Here is a 9355-nt window from a genome sequence, read left to right as displayed (position 1 = left end):
GAGCGCACTGGAGAGGGCCGCATTTTTGCATATATGACTGCGGCAGGGTCCCTGTATTTGGTCTCTTGCGGTGGGGAGGTACGTCCTTTTAAAGTTGTTATCTGGCATTTTGGTCTTGTAGACCGGAGGGGGTGCGGTGATTCCTCTTAGTTTGGAATTGTGTTGTATTTTTATTTTTATTTTATTTTGTGTTTGGGTGTATACATATAGGGAGGCCCAGGTGTCTGTATTGTCATATGTATTGAAATTGCTGTCGGCAGATTTGTTATGTTTGTGTGTACTTGTTGGTACGTGGATTATGTTTGTGTGTTGATATTTTCGTTTTTATTTTGTGGTTGTAGAGTGCGCTGTTTGCTGTGTTTCCAGGCTGGAGACTGTAACACCGTCCGCAGGTAATATCACTTTGTATGTCATTTGTTTTATAGCGCAGGGTTTTTGTAGCAGAAAAACTGGAGGGGGGGGGGGGGGGGGCGGAGGTGTTGTATTTTTGTTCGTATGTTTTTGCCAAGATGTTTCTATATTTATAGATTAGAACATGGGATGGGTGTCTTGTTGGTTGTATTTTTTTGGGGGATCGGATGGGGGCGGCTGACGGACATGGAAAGGGGCACCATGTATTTTTATTTATATTATGGAAAATAGTTTATCTTTTTTATTTTTTAGGGGGTGGGTTTGGGGGTGTCTGATTATAGGATGGTTTCCGAAATTGCGTTGAGCCCATATGGTGCAAGGGTGTCCAGCTGGTATATCCAGTACACTTCTCTCTTTTGTAGGGTGTTGAATCTGTTAAAGGGATTTTCGGCTATGAAATCGATTGGGGTGATGTTTAGGGGGTGTTTTTCTTTTTCGGGTGTTGATGCACAGTGTCTGGAAAGACTGTGTTTTAGGTACTGTCTGCGTATGTTATACCTGTGTTGGTTTACACGGTTATGTAGGGCCTGGGTTGTGCGTCCCACATACTGGAGGCCGCATTTGCATTCAATAAGATATATCACGTAGCAGGTTTGGCATGTCATGTGGTGTTTGATCATAAAAGTGGAACCGTTTTTGTTTGAAGTGAATTGTGTGCGGTTGTGTGTAATGACCTTACAGCATAGGCACGTTTTTACTCCACATTTGAAACTGCCTTTCTGTTCGGGCCTATCCCTTTCCGTGGTTTTTTCGTGTTGTCTAGCGATCACCGTACCTTCAACATCATCCAGATAGTGAAGGACGTCCCCCCCAGTGACGCCGCTAATGACGTCATACACACCAGCTCCCTGCCCAACGAACCACTGGCCTGCGCGCCAAAATACCCCTTTTTAAAAGACGATGTTTTAACTTGATACTACATATGCTTTTATTGTCCTGACGAAGAGGGCTGTGCGCCCTTGAAACGCGTTGACAAAAGAATAAACAAGCTATCCAATTTTTAAAAAAAAATAAATAAATACTTCACGAGAATCTGCCTCCTGTTTTCAGCGCCGCAAATAGGGTTCAAAAACCACTATATCTTTTATCTTCATTCTTATTTCTCCTGCCACCGTCTGGGGCAGAGAAAAAGGAACCTTTGGCAGCAGTACAGGACCCCGCATGCTGGACGGGAGAATACCAGCACAAGCTTTCTACAGTTGTTGTGGCTTCACACAACAACATACGGTAAGCGCTTCTTGTATACAGTGCGTTCAAACCAAATATACAGCCACACACACGAGGCGCGGCCTCCTGTCTCTTTCTTCTCTCCTTTTCCCCTAAAAATAAAGCACCACACAGCACTCTTAATGGTAGTACCCTCTAGTATAGTGCCACGCACTCTGTGTCCCATGTATATACAGTTAGCCCTCAAGATACAATGGCCTCAGGATACAATATTTTCAACATACAGTGGTCTTTTCTGACCCATCGTCAGTTGAAACTAGATTAAACATACAATGTCTCAGACTCAGATCCAACCAATCAAGGCCACTTCTCTGGCAAAAGAGCTGTATTAGTTTCTAGTTAGCAGCTATTCTTGACATGTATCTGTCTTAGTTATCTGCTTATTTTTATTAAATCTTCATTTTAGCTTATATTAGATGATATTTTGAGGCTTTGGAACCGATTACTCAACTTACAATGGTTTCAACATACAATGATCGGCCTGAAACTAATTAATATTGTAACTTGAGGGACCACTGTATAGCCTCAAGCTCTTTGTGCATTGTATATAGTGTGAGGATCTGTGCCCTAACACCTTTATATAGTGCCACTTCCTCTGAGCCCCTTTAGGGCCTCATGTTTTGTGTCCTCCTCTAGTGCCTCAGGTTCTCATGGTCTTTGCCCCCCCTATAGTGTGCCTTATGGTCTGCGGCCCCCTATAGTGTACTAACTCAGCTATCAGCTTGGGAAATGGTTGGCGCACACAACCTATTTATCCCTATGGCGCTGTCCTAAACAGTAGAGAAAAAAGACAATGCAACAGCACTCTGCAAACCAAAAAAAGTACAATAATGCCATAGTCACAAAACATTTTTATTAGATTCAGTATAAAGCTGTGGCCTGCTCTTACTGCATTCATTGGAAGCCGTCTGGCACCAGGAGAGGTATGGAGTGGGCTCGGCATGCATGTTGGTACCTGCATCCCCTGGAAGTAATGGAGGCCATTATGGCACCAAAAATGGTAAAAGGCAGAGTGGACCCAGCATGCATGTGGAACCAACACTTCCTGAACTTTATGGTGGCCATTATGGTGCATAACAGGTAGTATTTAATGTTAGGTTACCGTCTTACAGAGATCGCCTTGACGTTTGGCAGACGGGCCCAAATGGTTTTGTACAAAATGCATTTGCCAAGCATCTCACTTTATAAAATAAGCGTAGCATTAGCACTTTTTTTTTTTTTTGTTACTATGGCATTATTGTACTTTATTTGGTTTGCAGAGTGCTGTTGCATTTTCTTTTTTCTCTTTTTTTTTGCCATGGCAGCGTGCACCTGTGCATTGGAATGTGCAGACTAACCCTCTTTTTTTTTTTGCAGTCCTATACAGTAGTGTACTTTAATCCTATGTGAAAGACTTGCGGCAGGTGACAGATTAAAACTTGTAAACACTGTGTAAGATCTTCACCTGTCTCGCACTCCGGTGTGACCAAAAAGGGTCCTCATAGAGCTGCGGGACAGGTTACGCGTGTCTCCAGCTCCGACCCCTTTGCGAACTGACGCAGGGATGCGTTCGCATGTGCGCCGGAGGGGAAGACCGCATGGCTTTTGGGGACAGCTTGGCCGTGCTAGTGGCAGTGTGGACATAAGTCCAAACAACAAAAAGTCACAGCCAACACCGATAAACCAATAGAGTACCCTACTGGGAGTTTGAAGGAAAAGGGTATCTTTAATCTATCCAGTTATAACCTCAATAGAAGTGAGAATGAAGTACTCTCTAAGGGTCTATCTTTCTGTCCCTCTAAATGGCCAGGTATTTTAGAACTATTTGTCGATCTAGATCAGTATATACGAAAATTAACACTTAAACACCATTTTTTAATGAAAGATCTTGCCTCCAACCCGGTCGCCCCAATCACTACCAGTGTCCAAACGGTTGAAGTGGATAAGGATACAGTGGAGATTCTGATGGAAAAACTCTTTGAGGATCCCATCCCAATTCAAGCCCAGGTCCACATTCTATCCAATAGAGAACCGAGGACCCCACCTAGAAACATTTTATAACATAGATCTTGCTGATTTTAAGATTATGGCTGACTCTGGACAAATGGTTACAAAATCATCATGTAATTTCACCACCACACAAATTAGGGCCATCTCCTCCCTTAGATCCAAAAGGATATAGTCCTCAAGAGTGCTGATAAGGGCGGCGGGATTGTCATTTTGGACTCTAGTACATATGACAATGAGGCCCTAAGAATTCTATCTGATGCAAAACATTACATGAAATTGCCAGAGGACCCAAGTGATGATTTTAAGAAGGCCCTAGCAGCACTCCTAGATAGAGGGCACATGAATAAGATTCTTACAAAAAAAACAAAAAAACTCAAGTTTCCTAAAATATCTTTTCCCTCCATACCCTATTTCTACTTTCTACCGAAAAATCATAAAACCCTCATTAATTCACCGTGTTGGCCTATTATTTCAGGAGTCAATTCTTTGACTTCCAATCTTTCTGCATACCATATATTACAGAAGTATGTTAAACATTTACCCTCCTATGTAAAGGATTGGAGTCATCTTATCACACTCTTTCAGGACTTCACCTGGGAACCGGGGATACTATGGGTTACACTGGATGTGTCAGCGCTTTATAGTAACATCCAACACCACCAAGGCAGTTTAGCAGTTGAAAGATTCTTAAATGAAGATATATATTTACCACCAAAACAAAAGGCATTTATCCTGGATTCTATTCAGTTCATTTTAACCCATAACTATATTCACTATAAGGGAGAGTTCTACCTTCAACAATGTGTAACAGCCACGGGCACCAAATTTGTCCCTTCATATGCGAACCTGTTTATGGGTGCTTTTGAAAAGATGGAGGGCATACTCAATCATTGTGATATCAGTTTCTACAAAAGATTTATAGATATAATTTTTATTTGGAAGCAGGATCCCTCTTCCTTATCTCTATTCATCCATAATCTCAACCAAAACAATTGGAATCTTACTTTTACTGCTCACTATGATCTCAAGTCCATAGTCTTTTTAGATCTTAACCTCCAAATTCGGGAGGGTCACATTGTAACGAGCACACACTTTAAAGAGGTAGACACTAATAGCTACCTGGATTTTAACAGCTGCCATTTTCATAAGTGCAAAAAGAACATCCCCTACGGGCAGATGAAAAGGGTCCGTAGGAATTGCTCGGATGAGAAACAATACAGAAGAGATTCCGAGACAAGGGGTATCCAAAGAGCCTTATATTAGACTCTAAATCCAAAATTTTAAAGGAGAGTCAGGCCGACTGTTTAAAACTACGCATAACCACTTCCATATCCAAATCAGCGGATGTCCAATTAAATTTCTTTACGAGATATAATACCCAACATAACTCCATTAACCTCTTCACGACCGCAATCTGTATATATACGTGATAGCTGCACATGCCCCGTGCAGCTATCACGTGTATAGACGTCAAGCCAGCTCTTTAATCCAAGCGCTGCAAAGCGCTTGGATTAAAGCTTCTGCCCCTGCCCTGGTACTGTCACGGACAGCATACAGTCTAGTAATGCCAGCAAGGGGCCAATCAGAGTGGCCCCTTGCCGGCAATCGATCCGAGTCCTTCTTCTTCTGATCCTGCCCCCGATGCGGTCCGCCCCCTCCTGCCCCGATGTGTTATAAGTGAAATGCTGCCCCCTGCCCCCGATGCGGTCCCCCTTCTGTGTGTGATGGCGGCGGCTCCATTCCTGAGCCGCCGCTATCAGCAGCGAGTGTCAGCTCTATGCTGACACTGTTGTAACCGCATAGATGCCGCAGTAGCGGCATCCATGGGGTTAATAGAGGGAGTGTCTCCCTCTCTCAACCATCAGGGCTGCTGCAATCGCAGCGCCCGATTGTTGCCATGGCAACCGGACGCTTTGCAAAGGCGTCCGGTTGCCATGGCATAGGCGTCCGGTGCTGCCACCTATAGGCATCTGATTGTATTATACTTTGCAATGCAAAAGCATTGCAAAGTATAGTACAGCCATCAGCCCCACTGGATCTTCAAGATCCAAGAGGGAACTGATAAAAAAAAAAATTGAAAATAATAAAAGTAAAAATAAATAAATAAAAATGTAAAAAAGAAATTTCCTTTTCCTATAAAAAAACAAACAAAAAAACTAACAAAAACCACACATATTAGGTGTCACCTCGTCCGTAGCGACCATCTCTATAAATATATCACATCATCAACCCCGTCCAATAAACACCATAAAAAATAAAAACGGTGTAAAAAAATAAGCCATTTTTGTCCCATTACATCACAAAAAGTGCAACACCAAGTGATCAAAAAAGGCATATATACCCCAAAATAGTACCAATCAAACCGTTACCTCATCCCGCAAAAAAAGCACATATTTAAGACAATCGCCCAAAAAATAAAAAAGCTATGGCTCTCAGACTATGGAGACACTAAAACATCATTTTTTTGGTTTCAGAAATGCTATTATTGTGTAAAACTTAAATAAATAAGAAAAAGTATACATATTGGGTATTGCCACGTCCGTAACGATCTGCTCTATAAAACTGTCACATGACCTAACCCCTCAGATGAACGCTGTAAAAAAAAAAACTGTTCCAAAACAGCCAATTTTTTGGCCACCTTGTCCCATAAAGTGTAATAATGAATGATCAAAAAATCCTATGTACCCAAAAATGGGACCAATAAAAACCTCAACTCTTTCTGCAAAAAATGATCCCCTGCACAAGATGATCGGTAGAAAAATAAAAAACATATGGCGTTCAGAAAACCAATATAGCAAAATCTGCCTTCCAAAAACCATGCGGCGCTCCTTTCCTTCTGCGCCCTGCCGTGCGCCCTTACATCAGTTTACGACCACATGTTGGGTGTTTCTGTAAACCGCAGAATCAGAGTAATAAATATTGAGTTTTGTTTGGCTGTTAACCCTTAATGTGTTAAAGAAAAAAATGTAATAAAATAGAAAATCTGCTAAAAAAGTGAAATTTTGAAATTTCCTCTCCATTTTCCTTTAATTCCTGTGGAACACCTAAAGGGTTAATAACGTTTGTAAAATTGGTTTTAAGTAACTTGAGGGGTCTAGTTTCTACAATGGGGTCATTTATGGGGGTATCTACTATATAGGCCCAACAAAGTGACTTCAGACCTGAACTAGTCCTTAAAAAGTGGGTTTTGGAAATTTTCACTTTCACAATTATCACTTTCTGTTTTAGAAGCAGAGAAATTGAAATTTAGAAAATTGCTAATTTTTATTTATTTTTGGTAAATTTGGGATTTTTTCATAAATAAAGGTGATATATATTGACTCAAATTTATGACTGTCCTGAAGTACAATGTGTCACGAGAAAACAATCTCAGAATGGCGTAGATAAGTAAAAGTGTTCCAAAGCTATTACCACTTAACCCCTTAAGGACCTAGGACGTACCGGTACGCCCTATTTCCCGAGTCCTTAAGGACCGAGGACGTACCGGTACGTCCTGACTTAAAATCGGAACTCCGGCGCCGCAGGGGTTAATCGGAACGGGATTTCGGCTGAAATCATTCAGCCGGCATCCCGTAACAATGCAGGGGGGGGTCATTTGACCCCCCCGTATCGGCGATCGCAGAAAACCGCAGGTCAATTCAGACCTGCGGTTTTCTGCGTTTCCGGTCCATTCGGGTGTCCTGTGACCCGATGAACCGGAAAAAGACTGCGATCGGTGGCGTAATTATACACCACCTATCGCAGTCCGAGGATTTGGAGAGGCGGTGCTGGCCCTGGTGCTGAATGCCGCTGTCCAGGGTGCTGATTGGTGCAGGGGAGAGAGGCGCGAGATTCAAACTTCCTGCGCTCCTCTCTCCCCTCCTCTTCCTGTCCAGCACCCTGACCGTGCAGCATCATCCAGCACCAGCTCCTGTGTCCCCCTAATCGGAATCCATCACCCTCCTGCACCCATCGCCACCCAGGTAGGTTAGGGTCAGTGAGGGAGAGGCACCGTTAGGCAGGGAAAGAAGGGAAAAGTAAGTTAGAAAAAAAAAAAAAAAAAAGTACTTTTATTCCAAACTTCCATCTAACCCTAACCCAGACCCCCCCTGCCCCTTGCCCCCCCCTCCAGAACCCCCCCCCCCAGAACCCCCCCCCCACCAGCCCCCCCCCCCCCACCAGAGGGGCGAGATTCCCGTATTGAACCCCCAGAATGTCCCCCCACTCTGGGTGTTAGCGGGAAACTCGTGTGGGACCTTATGTACCCACTGCTGGATAATGGTTACCACTTGTACGTGGATAACTTTTATACCAGCATTCCCTTGTTCAGGTCCCTTGCCGCCAGATCCACGTTCGCTTGTGGGACCGTGCGGAAAAATCAACGCGGCCTCCTGCCTACCCCCTCCAGGTACCTATCCCCAGGGGTGAGACCCGTGCACTTACCAGTGGAAACCTGTTGCTGGTCAGTTATAAGGACAAGAGGGATGTCCTTATGCTGTCCACAATCCACGGTAACGGCACCACCCCTGTCCCTGTGCGAGGTACCGCGGCAACGGTCCTCAAGCCCGATTGTATCGTCGACTACAATCGGTATATGGGAGGAGTTGATCTCTCTGATCAAGTCCTCACGCCATATAATGCCATGCGCAAAACCCGGGCATGGTACAAAAAAGTTGCGGTCTACTTGGTACAGGTTGCCATGTACAACTCTTTTGTACTATCCCGAAGCGCTGGCAGCACAGGGACATTCCTCCAGTTCTATGAGGCAGTCCTCAAGGACCTGATCTTTTCGGACCGGGAAAGAGCAGGCCGGAGTACCTCGGGAATTGGAGGCGCCCGGATCGTCCCTGGCCAACACTTTCCAGGTGTGGTCCCCCATACTGGAAAGAAGGGACGAACCCAAAAAAAGTGCAGAGTGTGTCACAAGAGGGGGATACGGAAGGACACCACTACTCAATGTGACACTTGCCCTGATCATCCGGGCCTCTGCATTATCAATTGCTTCAGGGAGTATCACACTTCCATGGAGTACTAAATTTTTATAATCCTCAACAGTCCACTAGAGAACATAAAACACTATGGCTCTCAGACTTTGGAGACACGGAAACAATTTTTCTTTCCCCAAAAAATATTAGTTTTAGAGCAGGCATCCTCAAACTGCGGCCCTCCAGATGTTGTAAAACTATAACTCCCAGCATGCACAGACAACCTACAGCCATCAGCAGGGCATGGTGGGAATTGTAGTTTTACAATATCTGGAGGGCCGCAGTTTTAGGATGCCTGCTTAGTGTCTCCAAAGACTGAGAGCCATACATATTGGGCATCGTCGCGTGCGTAAAAGTCGTCGCTATAAAAATAACTTTTGACCAAACGCCTCGGATGAACGGTGTTAAAAATATAAAATAAAAACTGTGCCAAAACACCCATTTTTGGGCAAAATTTCAATTTGAATCCATTTTGCCGGTAATAAAGCAAGGGTTAACAGCCAAACAAAACTAAATATTTATTGCCCCGATTCTGTAGTTTGCAGAAACACCCCATATGTGGTCGTAAATGGTTATATAGCCGCACGGCAGGGCATAGAACGAAGGGAACTCCATATGGTTTCTGGAAGGCAGATTTTGATGGACAGTTTTTTTTTTTTACACCATGTCCCATTAGAAGCCCCCCCTGATGTAGCCTAGACTAGAAACTCCAAAAAAGTGACCCCATCTAAGAAACTACACCCCTCAAGGTATTCAAAAGTTAC

The sequence above is a fragment of the Bufo bufo genome, chromosome 2 (genome assembly GCF_905171765.1).
Source record: "Bufo bufo chromosome 2, aBufBuf1.1, whole genome shotgun sequence".
In the NCBI taxonomy this organism is placed as follows: Eukaryota; Metazoa; Chordata; class Amphibia; order Anura; family Bufonidae; genus Bufo; species Bufo bufo.
This window is presented reverse-complemented; position numbering follows the sequence as displayed.